The 22,758-nt window shown below is 34.4% G+C and overlaps 1 protein-coding gene across 6 annotated transcripts in view; it reads left to right on the plus strand.

Moving 5' to 3' along the window:
- Positions 1 to 22,758, plus strand: part of tinc (tincar) — a 104,175-nt gene that overhangs the window by 573 nt on the left and 80,844 nt on the right. For 5 of the 6 annotated variants that reach the window (XM_066730180.1, XM_066730184.1, XM_066730183.1 and 2 more), the window contains exons 2-3: positions 549 to 752; positions 22,336 to 22,375. The gene's annotated coding sequence lies outside the window, so the exon portion shown is untranslated. The remainder of the gene's footprint in view (positions 1 to 548; positions 753 to 22,335; positions 22,376 to 22,758) is intronic. The other variant, XM_066730181.1, reaches the window with a different exon arrangement.

Here is a 22,758-nt window from a genome sequence, read left to right on the forward strand (position 1 = left end):
CAATTAATTACATTGATATAATTTAAATGAGTTTCTCTAGAATATAGTACCGAGCCGATTCCGATATAATTGTTAAATCTATGATACTTATTTGAATAATTAATTGTATTGTATAGCATTGATTGATTTTGAATTTATCTCACTGAATCCTATTATAATTGCTGTAACGATATTGTATTGTGAGGGATTGTTATTAAATGTGATAGGATTCGAGTCTCAATGTGAAATACGCTATATCTATATTTGTATGAAAATTGAAATCATTCAAAACACGTTCTAAATAGTAGTAAATAATAGATCGAGTCACCCTGGATATGTCGGTGATTTAAAGACGCGGCTTTATTGATAAACATTTTTTTGCCACGTGACATTGCGACATTTTATTCTTTTGCAACTGGCCGCGCTTTTCAAAACAACTAGCGATATACTCAATTAACATAAGTCTTTTTGCCAGCAAATACGAAAATTGATCGAATGTTTCTCCCATTGTTGTGTTTCAACGAATGATGACTCGATAGTGATAATAACTGAAGTGATCGAATTTTCAGGACTCGATGAAGAGCGCAAATACCAAGGGGGAGAACGTTTCCTTATTGTAATCGATCCGTGTTACAAAAGTTGTGGTGATGATCAGTGATAAGTGTAACAGTGCGAAATTTCATTCATTTGTGGATTTTAATCGCTGAGAACTGACTATAGAAAGATCGAAGCAGAGTTTGGAACCGATCCAGTCTTTTCTTTGTATCATTCCGGTGAGTGAACTTTTATCAATTATGCTCCATTTTAAAAACACGATGAGCTGAGAATAATCACTGCTTAATTCACGCAATTGAGGAGCTTTGAGAAAAACAAGAATAAATGCATTTTTTTAAAATTAACACGTATTAGTGGCGGATTTATTTTACATTTAAATTAAATAGTTTTTAGCCAATTTTTATCAATTAAATCTATAATTATTCAGACACGCGTCTTTTATGAACATGCATTTTTATAGAAAAGATTATCGATAAGCAAAGAACCATCTTATATGTAAATAATCTTTAATTATAACAATTACAGTATAATTCAATACAGGATTTAATTAATTTCTGTCAACAAATATTAAATAACAACAATTGGTTATCGATTTATAATGAAAATGTAATAATACTTTATTGTACAGATTATTCTTTTTTTATTCTTTGACCCTGCGTTTATGGGAAATCTGCTTTAAAGTGAAATAAACAAAATTCGATATTTTATGCTGTAGCTGGAACTTTAAAAAGAAATAGTTTAAGGGATAAGTGTCATAACGTAAATTTCACACGGCCCTCACATGACTAATTCACACTAAGATAATTTTTTACGAGCATTTAGTGAGAGGAAAACTCGACAGCACGAAATTCCTCAAAAAACTATTCAAGACTCTCGTATCACACTTGACTTTAAGTATAACATTAAAAAAAATCTCTCTAGGTTCCTGTATATCTCAACGAGCCTTTGAAATAACGCATGATAATAAACTCTAAAATGTACACACCATAATAGAGAAAGTAATTAAATATAAAATAAAAACTTATACAAACTTTTTAAAATTATAAATATACCATTAATTACGCAATGTGATAAATCATCATTGCATTACTTAACGGAAGAATTTTAAATTCATTGCTTTCACATAGTTACACGCGGGCGCGACAAAACATTAGATCGTATCGGATAGTATAAACCACAATATGTATACATTTATACGATAAACGATCACGTTTTGTAAACATACATAGCTTTCTTTAAAACAAAGATAATAAATTCTTATACGCCTACTATTTCACACCATGATAGTACGTGGATACTTTTCACACAAAGTAGGTGCTTTTCCTACGCAAAAAATGTACTTTTGCTATACACATTGAAACAAACGATGTTTCGCATGGTTTTTTCTATTAATGAAATACTTCTCCTACGTAGTAATTTGTATGTCATACCCTTTTGAATGGACAATCTCTTGACGATATATCTTCTTATTATTTTTATAGATTTCCAAACGATTATCACATACAAACACTTTAATACACTCATGTTTCTCACACGTATATTCAAATGATTCTATATCTGTATATGTATTGGATATATATACGAGATTAAAGAGTGCTAATTTATTTATAATTTATATTGCTTTAATGAACTTTGGTTATAAATATTTGTCCAAAAATGCAGTATTTTCTGACAATGCAATGTTTCTTATGGAAATGGTTTTTGTGCAAATGTGTTTCGCACACGTTGCATCAAGCCCTCACGTTTCTCAGACACGAATACAGTGCAATGTATACGCGTCTATTGGAGAATTTACTTATAAGGCGTGCAACGAGATAAGTTTGAAGATGCTTATGGATGTAGTATACTATATAATATGTATAGTGTATAAGTTTTGTGCAGAAGAAACATGAGCCTTCCCACGATAGCATCTTAAGGCAGTAAGACACATGTGATTTTGGGCGTTATGGGACTCTAAATCCGGCAACAACGGGATCCTTGTGATTCGTGAACAAGCTGTCGCCTAAACCCTATCCAGTTTGAGTATGGTAATTCTCTCCCGGAGTACAATATGCTTGGTCGATGCGTGACACAGGATATCTCGATTTCAGGAATAACTTTACATTGTTAAATGTCTTAACTCTCCCCCCCCCCCCCTATTTTCTACCTACCAATAATCATCCAATCTTACCAATCTTCCGTCCCCGATCTTAATTATCCTTTTGAATCCATTTACTGCTTCTATATACAGGTATATACATATATATAGATATATATATATATATATATATATATATTTCTGTTTTGAGAACGTGAGAAAACTATAACCATGCGGTTAAACTGATTAGTCGTTATTATATTAGATCCCATAGAGTGTTATAAAGAGCAATCCGAAGAGCAACTTATTTTCAAATTTTCGATACGGTAAATTTTGAAATCTGCATAAACCCTCGCGTAACTTCGTTTATATTCGGATGCAAATTGTCGCTTAATTCGCATTTAAATCATGCATGAGTGCAAATTCGTATTTGAATGAGGCAGGAAACGCCGGATCACCATGTAAATTAATCTACTTTAATTTTCTTAGCTCCGCAACGTGGAAGATCACTGTTCTAGATAGTCGCGACAAGTTTAATAAATCCTGAATAATTTTTCCACTATTTTCCTCTCACAGCCAGAAAAATTCCTTGAAAATCTTCAATTTTCTTCGCCGTCGTTCATGCCTGACTTGACATTCTCCTCTCGGAAGAAGCAAAATTTCATTCGCATTACTTCATTTCGTTTCTCATCTGTTTTTCTTAAACTACGTAGATTTTCCCAAGATAATTCTAACTTTGCAATTTCCGACACATTAGGAAAGACAAATTATTTATATATTTAATTATTTTGTAATGTATTATTCTCTAAAAAATGTTTACAAATTTTATTATTCTCGAATTGTAAACTCTGTTCTGGATTTTCTTTTAATACAAAACACAAACAGCATGGTGATTTGTAAGAAACAAGTTTTCCGATAATTTGGTAGAAAAAAATGATCGATAAAACGATGCCTAGTTGGATGACAACAATGCATATCGGGGACAAGCAAATTACGCCTTTTGCGTCATATAAATGGGAGAAAAGAGTGAAGTTCGCCGCGTGTGGCCTTTTCTGCGTTGCCATTCATTTACCGGAGTGTTGCGTAATAATTGGAAACCGCCACGTGTCGCCTTACTTTTACGTTTTTTTTATGTGAACTTGCGAGTATTCCCCTTAATGTTTATTAAAAATTTTTGTTTGCAATAATTTGTGTTAAATTTTTCCTAAATATATTTTTTTTAATTTTTCCTTATTTTCATTCATTCCATATTTTTTATTATTCTAATTTATCAGGTTTCTTCTATATTGAAAAATTAATAAAATTTATTAGTAATTATGCTATTGATTTAAAATTTTGTGCATTTTCCAACTATTTACTGGTTTTACTCACTTTTTTTTGCTTTTGCATATAACGACATTGCGTAAAATCATGTAGCACGTTTTCCTAGTTTCATCTGTTAGTATGGAGGGGTTGGTTATGCATGTTCTATAGCTATGATTGTGACTGGTAAATCAAATGTGTAAAAAGACACAATACACAGGCGGCTTTTACACATCTATCTGCTCTGCTTGGTAAATTGACCCGACGACTTTGCCACGTATTAGCATGACGAGACCCTATATAAGCAAAAGCTAATTCATCCCCTACGGAATTTTCTTCTCTTTTTCCGAGGGTGGCTATTTCCGTGTCATAGGGTCATCGACCATATACTATCCCTCCCCCTCCGCGTGACTCTGTCTCTGTCTCTCTTCTCCCTTTTCAAACCTTATCAAAGTAGATTTATCGTTTATTTTTGGAAGAATTTATCGACTTGTTAATTATTCTATTCCACAACTTTAAACACGAAGCTTATTTTTTCACTTCTCTCTCCTATTTCTTTAATTCTTTTTTAGATTAAATGTTTATTTTATTAACACAATTCATGGGCGTTTTAATTATCCCAAAGCTTTGAGATTAAACTTTATTTAAAGAAAGGTCTTTAACTTTTCCGGTAACAACTTTTTATCTAGGCGAATAAAACTCTGGTACTTAGAAATTTTTAATACCTGCGTCTTTTTTTTATTACATTTTTCACTATGACACTATAAGGCTATGATACTTTCTTTAGTAATAAGATCAATTGATTACATCGATTACTTATAAAAATATGTTCACGAAAAAGATAAATTTTACAAGTATTGCATTAAAAAATAATAAATCTGATCTTCCACTTCAAATTGCTATATTTATAGGAAATAGTAAGATCGCACATTAGATTTTAATGAAAATTTAATGACATGAGACGTAATAGGAAAATATGAGCTAATAACAACAGTGGGCACTTGGTTTAAAAAAAATTTGATCGAGCACTGCTTAGTATCATTAGATTTCAATGCAGTTTTGTAAAGAGCTTTGATGAATATGTATGCACCTGCATGTATAATGTACAGACTGAAAATGTACATTATAACTATACTTATTCTAGTTAACATATTTATTGACCAAACAGTGACCAAAATGGGTAAAAATGTGTTGCCTATACCAGAATTATGCGCGTATCACTAAATATAGTATTTTTTTTACTATTTTTTTGTAATTTTAATATAATCAATTGTGGTTTTTGTAAAATATTGATACAACTGCATTGTGCACTGTATCTTCAGCATTTATCTCCATCATGCAGTTTAGTAGCCTCTTTTGATTATTTTATTGTTTATCTTTGTAAAACCGTTTTTTTTTCATCATTTTAATACAAACGTGATTGAAACGAACAAAATTGATGGCTCGTTAAACTTTTGTCGGTCGAGTGAATTTATTGGGTTTTATCCGGGTACAATTTTTGCGATAATTGATGGGATTGGATACATCGTTAAACTGGAGGTGAATTTCGTGAGTCTGCCATAAAGCAGGCCATTAAAAAAGCTTGAAAATGCGCATAGTAAAAGCTGTATCTCGTTGGAAAAAGCACGGTCTTTATAAAAGATGTGGGAATAAGGGGTGTGGGGTAGCTGAAAGTTGGAAGTGGAAGTCCCTGAGTGGTGAGCAACCTATCAACCTAGCTTTTTCCTTTTTGCGTAGTATTGGTACCTGCTGCACTCTCGCACATAGAGACAAAAACCAAGCATGGAGCAAGATACAAGAAGAACGGTAAATATTATCTAGCAGAGTGGCTAAGGGCAGTAACCCCCGTTTAACTTCAAGCACACATTTTTTTGTTTTATTTTATATCTTGTAATTTCATCATTTCGTCTCCCTTCCTCTCTTTCTCTCTCTCTCCCTCTGTCCTCTTCTATTAATTTAATAAACATGAGTTTTCCTTGTACGATAATAAATACTCTGTTTTATTTTATTCTTCCTTCTCTTCTTCCCTCCTTGTCTTCCACTTTCGTAAGTTTTCTCTAAATTTTCCTTAAACCTGCATCTTTTTTCAGTTTTTTTCTAGCTTTACTCGTAATTTTCTTCCTCTTTTCTTCGTTAATAGTTAGTCTCCTTTATATTTATCTTATTCTACCAATACTAATTAATCAATTCATATTCTATTCTTCTGCTATACATATACGATTTATAAAATTTGTAATTTGGACAACTGCGGCGTAATTATATAACAATGTTACAGTCATTAAAGTTTTTTTATGAAATGTTTTGCAAATTGTTACATTTATCTGCAAACCGAGAGAGCTTTAATATTAATCGTTGACGCGCGATCGAGTAGTGATTAATTCACTAATAAGAAAAACAGTTTACGAGACTGAAAAATGTTTTTGCTGAAATCCGACAAAATTCATCTAAAAAATTGTAGGATGGTGTAAAGAATTTTTGTTTCTCCTTCGGACCAGTGGGATAATTTTTGTACCGGCCGGAAGCGATTGGACCGGTTTTCTTTTTCTTAAATTCGTTTCCTCCTCTTTATCCTTCCTTAAGGACCCATGCGAGACTCGAAGATTCCTGGAAACGGAATTTTACGTATTTTTTTTCCTTTTTTTTTACCATTTTAGCCCACGCTGGAAGCTACAAAGCAGTTTTGAAATTGGTCGATCGACGAATTGGCGGGTTCTCCGCTCCATCGCTTAACAAGCATTCACGAGCCCGCTATACCTTCCACCAATCACTTATCTACTTCGTTTTAAACCCCTTCCCCACACCTCTCCCCATCGGTCCCCCAGGACCTTCTTTGGAATCACTGCATTTATTACTTATTACACTATATTGTATTAATAATCAATACTATCTCGTGATAGACCTTCGTTATTGCGAAAACATTTTGTACAGTTAAAAATTTATGATGGAGAATATTTTGCAACACAATTTATATGTAATATAAATAATATGACGTATGGAAGTATATTTGCAGCGCCACTTTCATTGTGATTTTCACTATAGTGTCTCATACAGATTCATTATATTTAAAACTGGCATAAAACATTAATAATAATCGGGACGAGTATTATATTGCTGTTGGTTTATGGTAATGGGGGTGCAAGCAAATATGATTGTTTGCGTAGGCTTCTTCATGGTCAGTTTAGCAGGGAAGGGGTGGTTAGTTTTGAGGGTTTAATGGTTCCATTTGTTTTGATGGTTTCGAAGCTTCGACTGTCGGTGGCGGATTGCATAATGGGTGATTTCTAGCACGCGTGCTACTCTCCTGATATCACCAGAATAAGGGTTGATTCTGCTTAAACTACCTCAACCCCTTGTCATCCTTTGTAAAAATATTATTTACGACTACTTTATACGAGTTGTTAAAAAGCAATTCTACACTTAAGTATTTCGAGCTCTAAACATTTAAGATATTTTATCCTTTAAATCATACACTCTGCATCATATTACCGGTTTGGCAGAATTTAACTTGGACACCTTGTATAGTATTTTGCTCGTTCACTTTTTATCTGTGTCCCTGCATCTCTAACGCTGTCTTTTTATCTGCTTAAACATAAAAATTCTTGACCGATACTCTTGATACCAGTTTTTTTCCCCCTTATAATCAATCAATCCCTCCCTTTTTCCGCCTTATCTATCAGCACCATAAGGATTCACTAAACTGTTAATAAAAAGTCCAACACTGCAGGCAGCGATCCGCTATTATTTACATATGAAAGAATTAAATAATCTGACACGTACTATATTTGCATGGTAATAAAAAAAGCTAAAATTTCGTGAAAAAAATGTGTATGAAAAATGTACAACATATTGCAAAAATTGTATGTCATTAATTCAAGGTTAGCGGCGGGAAGTATACATTTGGGATTCTGTAAATGGAATCAAAGTGGGACAGTGTTAAGCAAATTTGGAGTTTTGCTTGACGAAAGGAAAAATATGGTATTTTCAGAGCCGCATTCGAGTAGCTATATAGCGAGAGCAGAATTTAAATTTTAAAAAGCGAAAAATGCGAAAATAAAGTTTAATCCAGCACATGTCGGATCGCTGGAGTAACAGTATCCAAACGAGTTGTGCATTAAATGTAGTAAAAACCAAGTAGCGGCAGCAACAGGAACAAAGCGGCAAAGTGGGTTTTTTCTGCCTGAGGCTGAAGCCGATGGCTTGGTAAAATCGACTGACCGGCGCATGCTAAAAATTGCAATGAGAGTGACGCTGCCGTCTTTGTGTGTGCGAGATTTTTAGTGAGATAGTAATTGTGCTACTCCCCCTTTCTGAACATAATTAGACCCCCCCCCCCCTTTTTTCTCGTAAACTTTCGCAGGTCTTCCAAGTTAAATTGCTGTATAAAATTAATCGAGAAAAAAATAATTCATTATATAATTATTTAAAAAATTTAATTATTTACGTGCTTGTGTAATGAAGTTTTTTTTAGGTGTTCTCGATGTACCTAAAGATTACTTACAAAAAAGTAGCCTTAAATTGATTTATACTATAATTATGTTTCCTGCACTTTCACATGTCTATATTAAATTTTTATCTCTCGTATACAAGTCGAAAAAGTAACAAGCTTTAAGTTTAATAATAAAAAAGGCAATTAGATTTGGAATTGGACGAGATTGAGTAATTTGGCAAATGTTTTTCGTGCACATTTTAACATTTTAGGCGAGGTTTTAGGCAAATACACGGAAAGAGGAATTCGTTACTACAGATTTGCAAGTTACGTCATGTACACCTTTTCAATCGCTTCATCGTATATTCCCCATTCGCACATTGTTACTCTCTTGGCACTCTCGGGGTATTTTAAAACTAATCTTAAAATTATTATTTCCTTTTGTGTATTAATCTCTTTTTACCTGTCATACAGTTTGACACCGTAAAACCTACAGTTAAAACGAACAAACCTCTCTGAAAAACTAAAATAAAAATAAAAACAAGTTAAATTAGTGACGGAACGAGATTGAGTAATTTGGCAGCTGTTTCTCGTGAAACATTTTAGTGCTGCAGGCAAATGCAGAGAGGATTTTGTTGCCAAAATTTCGAGTTACGTCCTGTACACTTCCTGGACCGCTTCCTCGGATGTTACCCCATATACATTGTTGCACTCTCGCCACTCTCCAAGCAATTTAAAACCTGGTAGCTCCTCGTATCCCCCGTACCAAAGCGACGTGCAGCTCGCCATATGTGCCGCTTTTGTTGCTGCAGGATCCTACATCATCGCGTGCTTGCTAATCTCCCACAGAACTTTCCACGCAATAAACTTTGTCCCTTAAATCCTCCCCACCCTCATATACCCTTTCATAAAATATTTTCCGCAAAATTTCACGTTAATCTTACGTGAAATTCCTTAAAGTACCGAATCCAACTATTCATTACTGCTTTAATTAATTTTTATAGAATATTTATTTGTCGATATTTTTGGATATCAATAAAATTTAGCGAGTGATTAAAATTTATTTAAAATTTCAATTCGTTTTGAAGCTGTCACTACAGAGACGAGAAGGTAGATGTTTCGCGATGAGTTCGTTGCACCGGTGAGCATTCGTGAATATTAGACGACACACGAGTAAACTGATAAGATAGTTGAATGCTGTCAGGAAGTGAATGAACTACGTGAAAGGGTAGAGGGGGTGGACAGAGACGCGAAACAAGAAGAAACGATTGCGGGTGGCGCGGTAACGAAGTGCAAGTTGCATTGGGAATCAACAAAAGGCAATGTAGTGGAGAGAGAGCGAGAGAGATATTAAAATTGAGAGGAGGAGGGGGGGGGGGGGTGGTGGAGGAGGCCGACAAAACGTACAAAGGACTGGCGGTACATTGCCCCGCCCACAATGTGCAGCAGAGAGATGCATAATAGAAGCTTATTGTCAACCCTTTGCCCCTTTTCACAAATCCCCGAAGAAGAGGGGAGAGTGCATCCCTTTACTTTTCCTATCGACACACCCAAGGGGACACAACAACTATATACGCTAATTACACTTTACCCCTCCAAAAAATGCTCAATTGTAAATCAACTGTACCTTTACCTTTAACTTTTTTCCTGTCATTTTTTATGTTTCACTTTGTTGCACAGCAAAATTATCCAAGATAATGTACATAGATACTAATTTTCTACAAAGTCGACCACGTTTCGAAAATTGTTCAGAGGACGATAATAACTTCTCATTACACTACGATTATCTCTCAGTTATTATATTGTCTCCTAAAATTAACTGAATGTGGAATACGGCATTTTAGAAAATTGTTATTGACAAGCAGTATTATCTTCAGTTTAGTGTTTATTTGAAAATGGTAGCACATTATTATTTTCTTTATTTTAATTATATTTTTTTCACCTAGCATGTTAAGTCAATTGAGAACTAATAATGGTTTATATAGATTCTATTTTAATATAATAATGAAATCAGAAATAGTATAGAGAATTTCCTTTTTTCATTATGAAAGCAACACACAGTATCGAGAATATGAATAGCCTCATGTGTGGAGAAATAGAAATTAATATTTAAGGTTCGAATGCCTCGTATTTATTCGTCCAGATGATTGTAATTGTGTATCTTTCGATTGGGTTGCTTGGTAGCCGTAATATTTAACAAGAATAAAAATTTTTCTATAGGTATATAAAACATAATTAATAGTCATTTTGTAATCTATCGTTAAGAAATTATGACATTATGTATCAGTATTATTATTTGTTGTTTTAAAAATTATTACGGTAAAAATTATGGTCTCCTACTGTATTTAAGGTCTTAAGTAAATTATACGAAATCTTAATGGATTATTTTAGTCGGGGCATTAAGGTATTTAAGAAAATATCCACTGAATTTTAACGAGAAGGAAAAGTTTATTTAAATGAAGGGATTGAATTTATGCGAAGGGTTAATTCAGTGTCCGAGGAAAAGCCTCACATCCGTATGACGACGTGCTCCGGTGCCACGACTTCCTGTCCGTCCGTCTGTTTTCCGGTAGTAGGAGACTCGAACAGATAAACTTACACGAGAAAGGAAAAAGTGTGCGCGTAAAAAACCTCGGCTAGCGTTAAAATAAATGAAAACGAACAAAAGCTGTACACAAAAATGTGTGTGGTTGCTAACCAAAACATGGAGAAAGAAGCGTGTAAAGAGTGAAAAAAATTGAAAAGCATGCAGAAAAGTTGATAATGTGATGAAAAATAGTTAAGGAACAAAGAGTGTTAGACTTTAATAACTGAAACAAAAAATCACGTGTAAAAATAAAAAGCTCATGCAATAAAATTCAAATAAAAATTTTGATGCTTTCAACTAAATAATCTAGATAAGGAAAAGCTCAAACGTTTGAAAGGTGTAAAAGTAGAAAGTTCGACGAAAAAATTGGTAAGGAAGGTTTGGTTGACGCGAGGTTAGGCGGATTTTTTGCTGTCACGTTGCTCCAACTTGCTCGTGGAGCTTCGTTGGCTCTTTGCTCCCGCACCTCCGACTTATTTTTGTCTCTCGACAAGTAAAAGAGGGTCCAGATATATTTATCCCTCAACGTACTCGGGCCGTTCCCGAGGGTTACCTTCAACACTAACTTTTATCCCCCTTTTCCCTCCAGCTCCGTTTTCGTCAGTTAAAGAACAACACCAATGAATTATTTCAATAACCGCAAAAATGTTCCAGATATTTATTATATTTGATTTATTTAATATTATATATATGAATGATATTATAAGTATAATAACAATTTTAACAGTTGATTAAAATCTTTAGCCTGATTCTTTTTCGGAAGAAGTTTTCGATTGAGATTATATCATTCGCATGTTGGTCAGTCCGTACTAGTACGTATGCGTTTGCACACATTGCACTCATCAGTCAGAAAGATGTAGAGTTAGGGGGGGGGGGGGATAAAGCATAAACAACGAGGAGTAAACTGCAGTGCATTGGCACGACTCGTGCTTAATTAAAATACAGTACACTTTATATGGCAACTAGCCAAGCATTTGGATATATAGGTGCACTCTCATTGACGATCACAGTTTACCCTCTCCTTGTCAATAATTGATGGCCAATAGAGCTCATCGAATCATTAATCACTCTATCGTCCTTTCTCTCTCTCACTCTGTTTACTAAAAAAATTTAATCTTTTCCATTTATTTATTTCTTTTTTGATCGTTATCTCTTTCTCCTATATATATGCTTGTTTTTGCTGTGTAGTCTCTCTCTCTCTTTCCTTCACAAATACATATAGAGAAACACACCCTGCATAAATTACTTCCCATTGCTTTTAAAAAATTAAACCACACCAGCTATATTTATTGATTTTTAACGATGGAAAGTGACCTTTATAGAATTTCAGATTACGTATCCGTCAGTACTGTCGTTTTCGTTTTCAATGTTCAGTTATAAATTTGGTATGTAGAAAGAGTAAGTGCAAAATATATTTTTTGTGGATACTTTAATTTAGTTAAGTAGGGCAGATGGAAAATTCAGAGATTTTGTGATGACATTTGGTAGATTTGGGATTTAGTAAAGAAGTAGAAGCTGGGAATGAGAGGGAGAGCGCGAGAGAGAAAGAAAAAGATGAAAAGAGGTGTAAAGAGCAGAAGAGAGAAAGAGTTGAAAGGACAGGAAAGGAGAGAGGAGGGGGAGGGGGGATGCGGTATCGCATACCTGCGGAGCAGGTGTTCCATCCAAGACCGGCTTTTTCTCTTTCCCTTCGCTTTACACCTACACCTACACCTACCACGTTTCATCCATATATCTGTTCCTGCACTGCACTCCCGTCAGATTCGCTCCTGTATTCGTACACGCGTACATTCGCCTTAATTTGTATTCGCTCCTATCCCAATACGACGTCACTGTTCGCATGCAGATTTCCTCAGCTGCACTTTATTCCCTTCAACGATTTTCGATTCCCCGCTCAAATATTATCTGCATATTCATTTTCCTCAAATTTCTATCTCCCCCCTCCCCGTCCCCCTCCGTATCCCATCCTATTTCTGCTTGTTTATTTGTATCTTCATTTTCTCCTGCCCAATATTCGAGAGTCATCAACACTTCCTGTCAGCTTTTCATTTTTTCTATTCAAATATCTATACTTCGATATATTTTCCCTACCGTTGCTGCTCCATTTATTTTTGCCATTACAAAAGATTTATTAAAGTTTTTTTCTACCTTTCTCTTTTTGCTAATTTAGAATCTCCATTTTTCCAATTGTTATATATTTAATTTTGCGATAATCTCTAGATTTTTACGCCTATTAAAATTTTAAAAATATCGTTACATTTTTAATATAGCAAGAATTTTTCTTGGTATAGGAGAGTTAATATCTTCTCAATCCATCACTCGGGTGTGAAAATCCGTGATTTTCCCGACTCGTGATATTCGGCTTAAACAAATATGTGCGTATGCATGTGCGAGAACAGGTTGAGCGCAAAACTCTCATGCCACACGTAACTTATATTATTATCAAATAAAACGACTTCATAAAATTTAAAATTACTCTTTTCATTGTAATAACTATATGTTACAGTCTAATAAATTTAACAGTTACATATACAAATAACGTCCTTTATCTAACCACAATCTTCATAAAGTTTTACCCAAAGTAATGATAAATTGATGATATAGTTCTCAATTAATTATACGCTTACAGTTTTTATTTTCATAATTTAAACGTTTTAATATTTATTATCAAGCAATTATTAGTGAAATGTACAAATTCCGTTCAATTGACGTAACAGTTTTCTCATATGCATGCAACAATAGTTTATTTAGCCATTCACCATGACCTTCTATTAATTAATATAATTTAACTTCAAATTTTGTATTGTTTAGTTGCTCTAGCTATATCTACTTATTTTTCACTTATTAGTATATAAGTTCGCTTTCAAATAAATCAAAGCTGTGGCATTACATATAAGCAAAATACCTTTGACAGTTTATCCCACTAATTAAAACAATTTGATTAAGCTATTCTCTTCAGTTGCGGTTTTTGACAAGTAACCTTGTCGCGTGTGGAATTATTTGAGAGTCTCTCATTTGGCTTCCAGCAGCACTGAACAATCGTTCGAGCACTCGAGGGTCTGGATGTAATTGCCACTCGCTTTTGCCTCAATCTCCTTCTTTTTGCTATTTTAATTTTTAACAAAACAGTTTTTCCATCTGAATATTCAACAAGCTCCATTTATCACCCACCCACTATTTAAATATCTTAAGTTGTATCCGTTTGATTTATTATTTCAAAATGATAAGAGTTTAATCGAGTAAAATTTACTGTATTTGCCATATAAATACATTTTTAGAAAAATTCAGCTACAGAATAGAAAAATGTTTTCTACTTTATTATATATTTTTAAAATAATATAAAAATTAATAATTATAATCTTTCAGATATAGATTTCAAAACTAAAACTTGAGTAAATGTTGCATCGTGGTTACGTTATTAATAGACTTTGAAAGGAAAATGGTTTATTTCGGTTTAAAAATATTAGTAAAAATAGCTTATGTGACAAAATTCATAATGCGTGGGATGGGTTTGCAATGAAAAGTGCGATATTAGAAATTTATAATGACTGAAATAGAAGAAAAACTTTACGAGGAAAATGTGAAAATAGGAGGATGGCGTGATTAGAGGTAGAGGAGTAAAATATTATAACGTTCGAGCTTGCATAATGTAAGGTGCACGGCTGGTGTTTTACGAGGGAAATGTACGGGGCCAGACTCGTTTATTACCATCGATAAGGCGTTATGGTATGTTTATGGGGTTGTAAAGAGAGTATCGCGACTTGCCTCTAGTGGAAACTGAAAGAATTGCCTGTCCTAAAAATAAAGGAAATTTTTCCGGTAATCTTACGCCAATGTCAGCCACGATAGGACTGAAGGGGGTAAAAAGGGAATGGGTTGGGATGAAGGGGGGGAGGGATCGTCAAGAACACCTGCCTGTCTGGACCCCCTCCCCTCCAAGCTCTATCCTTCACGCTATGAAGTTGCACCGGACAAATCCCCCGTGAAAGTTACTCGACTTGAAATAATTCAGCTCGAACGAAGAAAAAAAACTTCATCGTTCGACAGAACCATCTCGGTGTTGCATAATTCCTTCTCACTGCGCCTCTACCATTCTTGCGAAGAGTAGTGTGGAAATATAAATATCTCGAGGAAAAATCTATTTTGCCACGTGGAAAGTGAAAAAGTTCTGAGAAAATAGATAATTTTATAGGGAAACGCGGGTGAAAGGTTGATTTTTAACTCACTTTATGATAAACAGGAATTCGTTGATTACAAAAATTCCTAGAGAGGTAGACATATTTTTTTTGTTCATTCAGGGCGAGAAAATTTTCATTAAAAAGTGCTGAGTAGAACCAAAAGTGCATATCTCGCGAAAAAAGGTTGGCGAAAAATGGCCCTTCCTGAAACGATTCGTGCTTAGAGAATGCAAAAAATGTGAAATTTATAGAAGCCATGAAATTATGTCGAGGTTTTTTTGCTGGAGCCATGAATAATGTCCCCACCAAGGCTTATTTAATATTGAATAATTATACCTTGGTTTATATGGAAATGCGTGCGCGCGTTGACAATTTTTTAGAAAATTAAATTTATATTAACTTTTGAGAGCAATACTGATAAAATTTCGCATATCTGTGCGTTAAACTTCTGCGTTAAATACTAGAGTCAGTCACACAGTAAGTTGATAATATTTAGGATAGATACATATAAGCTAGTTAAATATATTCGGTTTAATTACATTCCTATATACGAAATTACTGTATTTAACAAAATTTGCCAATAATTCAGATATTGTCGATTTTCTGCGACGTTGAATATTAAATTATATACACTATATCGTATACTTGAACGAACTTGTATTTGATGATTTTCCTGCTTTAACCGGACTGTAAAGTCATAATAAATAATTAGTTTGTACCGTAACCAAATTAACAATAGTAAAGAAATCGATAAACTCTAGAAAACAATATTTGGTTAAATTGTCGAAGTAATTGTTGATGAGTATTAGGAATGCTATTATATTATAAAATTAAACTTGTCTTTCTGATAAATTTATTATTGGACCATTTAACAAAAACGTTATAACGACGGAAATATTTGTCTTTTGATGAAAGAGTCTCTGTGCGATAAAACGAATTTCAACAAAGCCTTATTGACTCAGCTTTGCCCGATAATTATTGTTGCTCATCGCCATCGGAGTCCGGTCATCATTAGATTATTATTCTCATCAGAGACAGCAATCACGAATTATGAATCATCGTAAAGAAAGTCAGTCGAAATTGGTGCCAATCTCTATAAATGACTCCTTAATAATAATATAATAAGCCTCGTTGAAACTGAAGAATATAAATAGACCTCTAGAAGCGTTTCCTTTCTACAAACATAATTATTTTACAGATAAATACATTTGAACTAATTCAAATTTCAGAGGACGCGAGCCACGAATATATATACATTCGATATTTCTCATTAGTTTAGTTACAAAAAAAATGCAACAGAGAAATTGGTCGAGCAGTAAAATGGTAACTCAGGATGAAATGTAACGCGATGATTCAGCTATATCAAAGAGCGTACCAAATAAAAAAAAATAATAACTTGTGCGAAATTGGATACTTCTTGCATTTCCATTGATCAAGTGGAAACGGATATTGCTATGGGACAGTTTTTGGATTTTTGCTCCAAGGTCGCATGAAAAGTTAGCTTACTTGGCAATTTAACGCGAGTTTCATGTAAATAGAATGGGATGGGGTTTAAAAAGTGGAGGAAACCACAGGTTTGATTGCATTCAGGGTTTCACGGTTAAGAATATGAATGTATGTATAGCAATTTACAATACCGTATATTCGCGTAGTAGAGACAGAAATTGGATTGGACAGATTCGAAGTGGAGAGTCCAATTCAAGGTCAGACACTAGGTATGGCGATGACAGTGTCACTGTCACGAGTGTCATAAACCTCTCGCATTGGTTGACTCGTGAACGCTGAGTAGACACTGGCCAATATATCATACGCTTAATCGTCTGCCTAATACCGCAGCACACACACACAACACATATACAGAACCAACGCACTCCACACCACATACAGCCAGACACAGACAATGATGACTCACCCTAATCTCCCACTTATACCAAATTCGACAAATTTAATTTACAATTCATCACTGTTTTTTTATATTCAAATATTGTATAATCTTGAAAATTTATTAGACTTGTTTTAAATAGTGTAAACTTTTTGTAAAATTTTTAATACAAAAAAAAAATATTTTAATATGTACACACCACTATTTCAAATTGTCTCTACTTATGAGAGCACTTTTTTAGTTTTATATTATTGAGAGTTTAGGATTGATGGAATTTCGGTGATATTGCGGACCATTGGAAGATTTCATCGGGTAGCTTTTAATTACAGTAAAAGTAATTAAACTGATGGTTATTTGGACGCGTGCACGCGTAATCGCATTGTTAACGTTACGGGAAAGTTAAAAGTCTTTTTCCATCCTACGAAGTGGTGGAGAACAATTAGGCTGACTCGGAAATTATCCGGCTTGGCGCACACTCGGACAGACTTTTTTCTTCTCTTGTGCCGTTTGGCCCAGCCAGCCACGGCGAGATTGCGTTTCTTGCGAACGCCGCTTAATTGCCCTGGCAAATACCGAAATCCAACGGAATACCCTTACACCTCTCCACGTAACTTTCAAGATCCACGGGATCTGTGGTCCGCGAGGAATTCTTGCTGACTGTGCGCTCGTCAATTATACAAACGTTCGAACGCGAAACTTTCCCAAAAAATCAATTGCCCCTTACTTTTCTATCGTCCTTTCTTTCTGTGTCCCTACCCTTTTTTCGGTAAACACATTAAACTTTCTTTTAATCGTTTCCAATTCATTGCTCCAATTGCACTGCATTTTCTTGAAAGTAGAACTTTTTTTCAATTGAGGTTTGAAAATGTAAGGACTCGAGATATTTTAGTTGGATTTTGCGCTATATATTTTAAACTTATTTTATAGTGTAAGAAAATTGTTCAGTTCTATTCATTTAGAATTGTTTGAGATATTTTTAGATTTACCTGACTTTTTTACATAATATTCCTTAAAGGATCTTGGGGATGGGCATTAGGACGTGAAGGTGCGGGCACGTCTGGTGTTCAGAAATGAAAGGCCATCGCAAGTCGGGACTGGTAATGGCGAGTCGCTTGTAGGCCAAATGCCAGACAGGATCGTCGCTTTTCCTTAACTTTTCCTAGCATTTTTCCACCCTTTCATCGTTCCATCCTAGCTTCCAGACGATGAAAATTTATGAAATTCCTAGAAGTCTTGACTTGGCCTATCTGTTCTATTTAGGTCAGACAAATTGTACCTATATATTTGACAAAAACCATTATATTTTTAATCATCAATTATAAATTAATTCTTATGATACCCCAGAATAATTAATCAATTATTCAACGATTGGTACTAAGATAATAAAACATCATTATAATAGCCTTTGAGTTTATTTATACATTTTTACAGAATGTGGTGTATTTAAATTTTTTTTAATAAAATAAAGTTGTTTCCATTCAAAAAGTTTGTGTGTTTATATATGTTTACGTGTGGATTTAAGCGAATCAGTGTTGTTTTCATGCGTTGAGTAATTATCGTGAGTGAAAGGGGTGAGGAGTTTTCTCGTGGCTCTTTGCAGAATATTCGCTGGATTAAAGTTTCCAAGAGGATATTGGTCTCTTGCGGATTCCAATGGGAAAAGCAGGATTTGCGATACGTGCGTGGGTAATCGGATAGTTGTGTGCTACCAAGCAGCCAGTGCCGTTCCATTGTTAACCAGCAACAACAGCGGCCGGCAGTTTATCGTAACTCGACGCTCATTGTGCATCGACCATCCATCGTTTCCTTCACCTACCAGTCCGAATTTCAACAGAATTTCCTTAAACTTTCGTTCAAATTTACAGTCAATATTCTCCTGTTTCGCCATCATCATTCGATTCATCCATAAATCTTAATTAGGCTCCTGTTCTTCGTTTTTTCTCACATTTAAAATCGTTTACTGTTTTGTTCTCCATTAATCATAATTTTTGTAATTGACGTTTGTTTTAATTGCAAGTATAATAGCTCAATTTCTTCTACCACTATTTTAAAGATTTTGAACATTTCTATAGAATGGTTGATATTTTGGAAATATTTTCTGGTTATAAGTTTGAAGGGATGATTATTAGAGCGAGGAACGATTTTCGCGTGAAGGATCGATGGTGAAGCGGTTAAAATCTTGCGTGCAGTGTTGCAAGGCTATTTCTAGCAGGTCGATACGCGTTTAGTCGTGCATGTAAGCAAGCGAGAAGCTGTCCTGCCATGCCTAAAGGCCACTGACATCACTGCCTCCCCTCATCTCGCTAAGAGAAAGCAAATTATACCTTCTCCCCATACCTGCTTCCCTTCTTTTTAGTCCAAACCACCAACGTACCATTATCTTACCAGATTTCACCCTGTTTCAAACATCCTTCCGTTTCTCACTTGTAATCCTATTTTACTATTTCCTCATTTTCATTCTGCTTTAAAAGAAACCAGTTAATTATTCTTGCAATTAATTAGTCTTAAAAAATTGTCAGGCTTAATCTTGATTTATATAATTCTTCTGCATTTTTATAATTAACTGTTGATGCAAAGTTTCTCAGGTTATTACCGTTATAATTCAACAATGCAATGCTTGACTTTTGATTATAAATTTATACCTTTGTCATGTTTATGGATTATCGAGAAAAAACATTGCTTTTAAATTGTACGAAACACAATTGTCATTGCTAATGATAATAAGCAGTATCGTTGGAGAGAAATTAATGACCGAGATTCCAAGGACACTTGCACCTGCTTGTTTCACTCACGATAACTACCGGTTGATCAAGGACATTTAACGGGTCAAGGAAGACTTTAAACTTCACAACTTATGAATTAGAAACTGTTTAAAGCCTACTAGTTTCATCCTCGATTTATACAGCTTATAGAAGAGCTTTTTTATAATAAATTTATCGATGAACGTTTTGTTATAAATTCTTTCTCTTTTTATTGTTGTTGACATTCCTTCTCAAGTTTTACTATATTTTCTATCATAAATCTGGTTAAAATTTGTTTAATATAATATTGTATGTTTACAAAAATTGTTTCTTAAAACGAATTCTTTCATCGTTATGTATATTCTCAGGTTTAATTCTGAGGTTTCACTGTGCAGTACTTAGTTTCTCAAAGAAGAAATTGTTTAATTTTCGATAGTAATCTTCCAGACAAATTTTACGGTATTCCTGCAATTTCGTTTAGAGATGACACAGGGTCTGTCTGTGACGTAACAATTTGGGTCAAGGAGAGAGGTGTCCAATATATTATAGCACAGCACCATTTCCTACTGGTAAAACTAATTTCCCACAAATTGCACACCGTTCTTTACACGACGTTGACGTATCTCATTTATTTCTATCTCATCTCTCTCACTTTTATCTCCAATTCTCATCCTTAACAAGTAAAATTAATGAAAGAGCAATAAATAAATTAACAAATTATCATTGTTACACATAATATATATAGCTTTCAAGAATTAAAAATTTGAAATATGTAATTTTGCTTCTCGTAAATTTTATTATGCGTTTAAAGTACTCAAAAATTGAAGCTGCTATATTATTCATCTTTCTTTGCATGCAAATGTTATAAGGAAACAGCGCTGATATAGCACATAAACGTGGTTAAACGCACATCAGAATGCACAGTAGGCTCTGAATACTCATCGTCGTATATCATCAATTGCGGTACGTGAAATGAGAAGTGATATGTGAAACGACAACCCCCCGCTCCCTTTAGGCGTTGATATATCCAAAGTGAGAGCGATATCTACTCGGTGCGACTGGCAATTATTATTTGACAAAGCTTCGCATTTCCGGTGTAAGTGTTAGGACGGGTGTGAAAGAGATACGCGTAAAACTAGATGTAGGATTGTCAGAAGGGCCGAGACAATGCATGAAAATATAAATAAAGACAGAATAATAAAAAAGCTAGAGAGAAGGAAGACGGGGGGGGGGTGGGATATACAAAATATATTGAACGAACAAATAATTGATGATAAAAGGTAGAAAAGAAACTAGGTAGAGTAAGAGGAATAAAAAGAATTGATTGAAGAGATGCACAAGAGTAAATTTCTATTAGTATGAAAAGAAGAAAGAGATATAAAGTGAGCTATAACAAGGTAGATATTAGATTTAGTTAGTGGAAAGGAGAAAGTGGTAGGATGGTGGAATTGAATAATCGAAACTTGGGTGGACTCTGGTCGATTGCTTTGAGAATATTAATGCCACCTTTCCTCACCCTCTACACCTTCTCTTTCGCAACTTTGACCCCGTCTAATGCGTGTGACACTAACGACAAAACTCCCCGAAAGCACACAGAATTCACGAATCTCTCGCCGCACGCTCCAACGGAAACTCCACTAAAATCAAATCGACCGGATTTATTCCCTCCCTATCGACGGCTTATTCCACCTCTGCGAAAATTATTCCAATGATATCCGTGCGAGAATCGCCATTTAACCATCCCCGAAACGTAATCCGTTGTAATATTTCAACGATATTGTTGGAAGTTTAAATCGATAGGTGGTTGAAGCGAATTTTCGACCTAGGTTATGATTTCAGAGGTAGTGAAAATTTGCTTAATCATGAAAATAGAGAAGTGTGAAGATATTGGGAGAAACGGATGGAGAGAGACGAGGAAAAAGAAAATAAGAGAAGTAGTAGGGACAAATAGAGGTCGTGAGATAGAAAGAAGTTTAGAAATAGAGGGAAATGTTAAAAGATTGAGAAAAATCGAGAAAAATATTATAAAATTGAGATAGAGAGGGTAGAGGAGAAAGATGGGATAAAGGTGGAGTAAATGGATGTAGTAGGACTGAGGGAGAGAACGGTTAATATAGGAGGTAATAAAGCAGGATGAAAGCTGAGTTTGTAGTGATGGGTAGAAGAAGAGGATGGTCGGGTGATTCGGATAGCACGAATCGAGTCAACCATCAGAAAACCACTTTGGGTAATTGGATACTACAGCAAATCTCATTAAGCAAACTCGACAAGTACCTGCACACACGTCGACAATTTGCCGATACGTTGCAGCTTAACGACAAATCCTAATACAGGATGTCGAACAATTCGTGCGTGCCTGGATAAGCTTCGGACAATACTCACTTACTCCATGAAAGATGAAAGCCTCTATCTCTTCTCCCCCTCTTTCTTTCTTTTATAAAAGTTTGCAAAATCATATTTACCCCTAAATTTCAATTTTCAATTTAATAGAATTAGTAAAAAATTTTAATTAAATTGTCTGGTATAGAAATTTTATCTTCTTGTTAAATATTTTTATGGTATATTACATTAATATCGTTTAATATCCTTATTATTTTTCTGTTTGCAGATCGAGCGACGCGTATCTAATAGATTGTTGGTGTTTTTGGGTAAGTTTTTTATATTATCTTTTGGTTAATATTTTGACTAATGTGAAGGAAGGGAAGATGTGAAGCAATATTGTAATATTATATCGTATGTGTATACATACGTTGTATAATTGCTATATGCTTGTAGAAAGGAATACAAGTGTGAGCCAGGTCAGTGAAGAGAAGGGTGTAACAAGAAGCGTTGAAAATGAAACACAATGAAAGCATGAAAGTCCCTTCTTTAATTACAGGAAAATGAGAAAGGTGCTTGTTCATTTTAATGCACTTCCCACCACGCATAAATATAAACTCAAAAATTCTCTACAATTACTTTTATTTATAGCAGATCTCCTTCATTATTTAGTTACTGTAATTTAGCATGATTGCTAAAAATACTTTAAATA

The sequence above is a fragment of the Prorops nasuta genome, unplaced genomic scaffold, assembly GCF_024137725.1.
Source record: "Prorops nasuta isolate Cenicafe-Biocafe unplaced genomic scaffold, Cenicafe_Pnas_1.2 PNAS00008, whole genome shotgun sequence".
Taxonomy (NCBI): domain Eukaryota; kingdom Metazoa; phylum Arthropoda; class Insecta; order Hymenoptera; family Bethylidae; genus Prorops; species Prorops nasuta.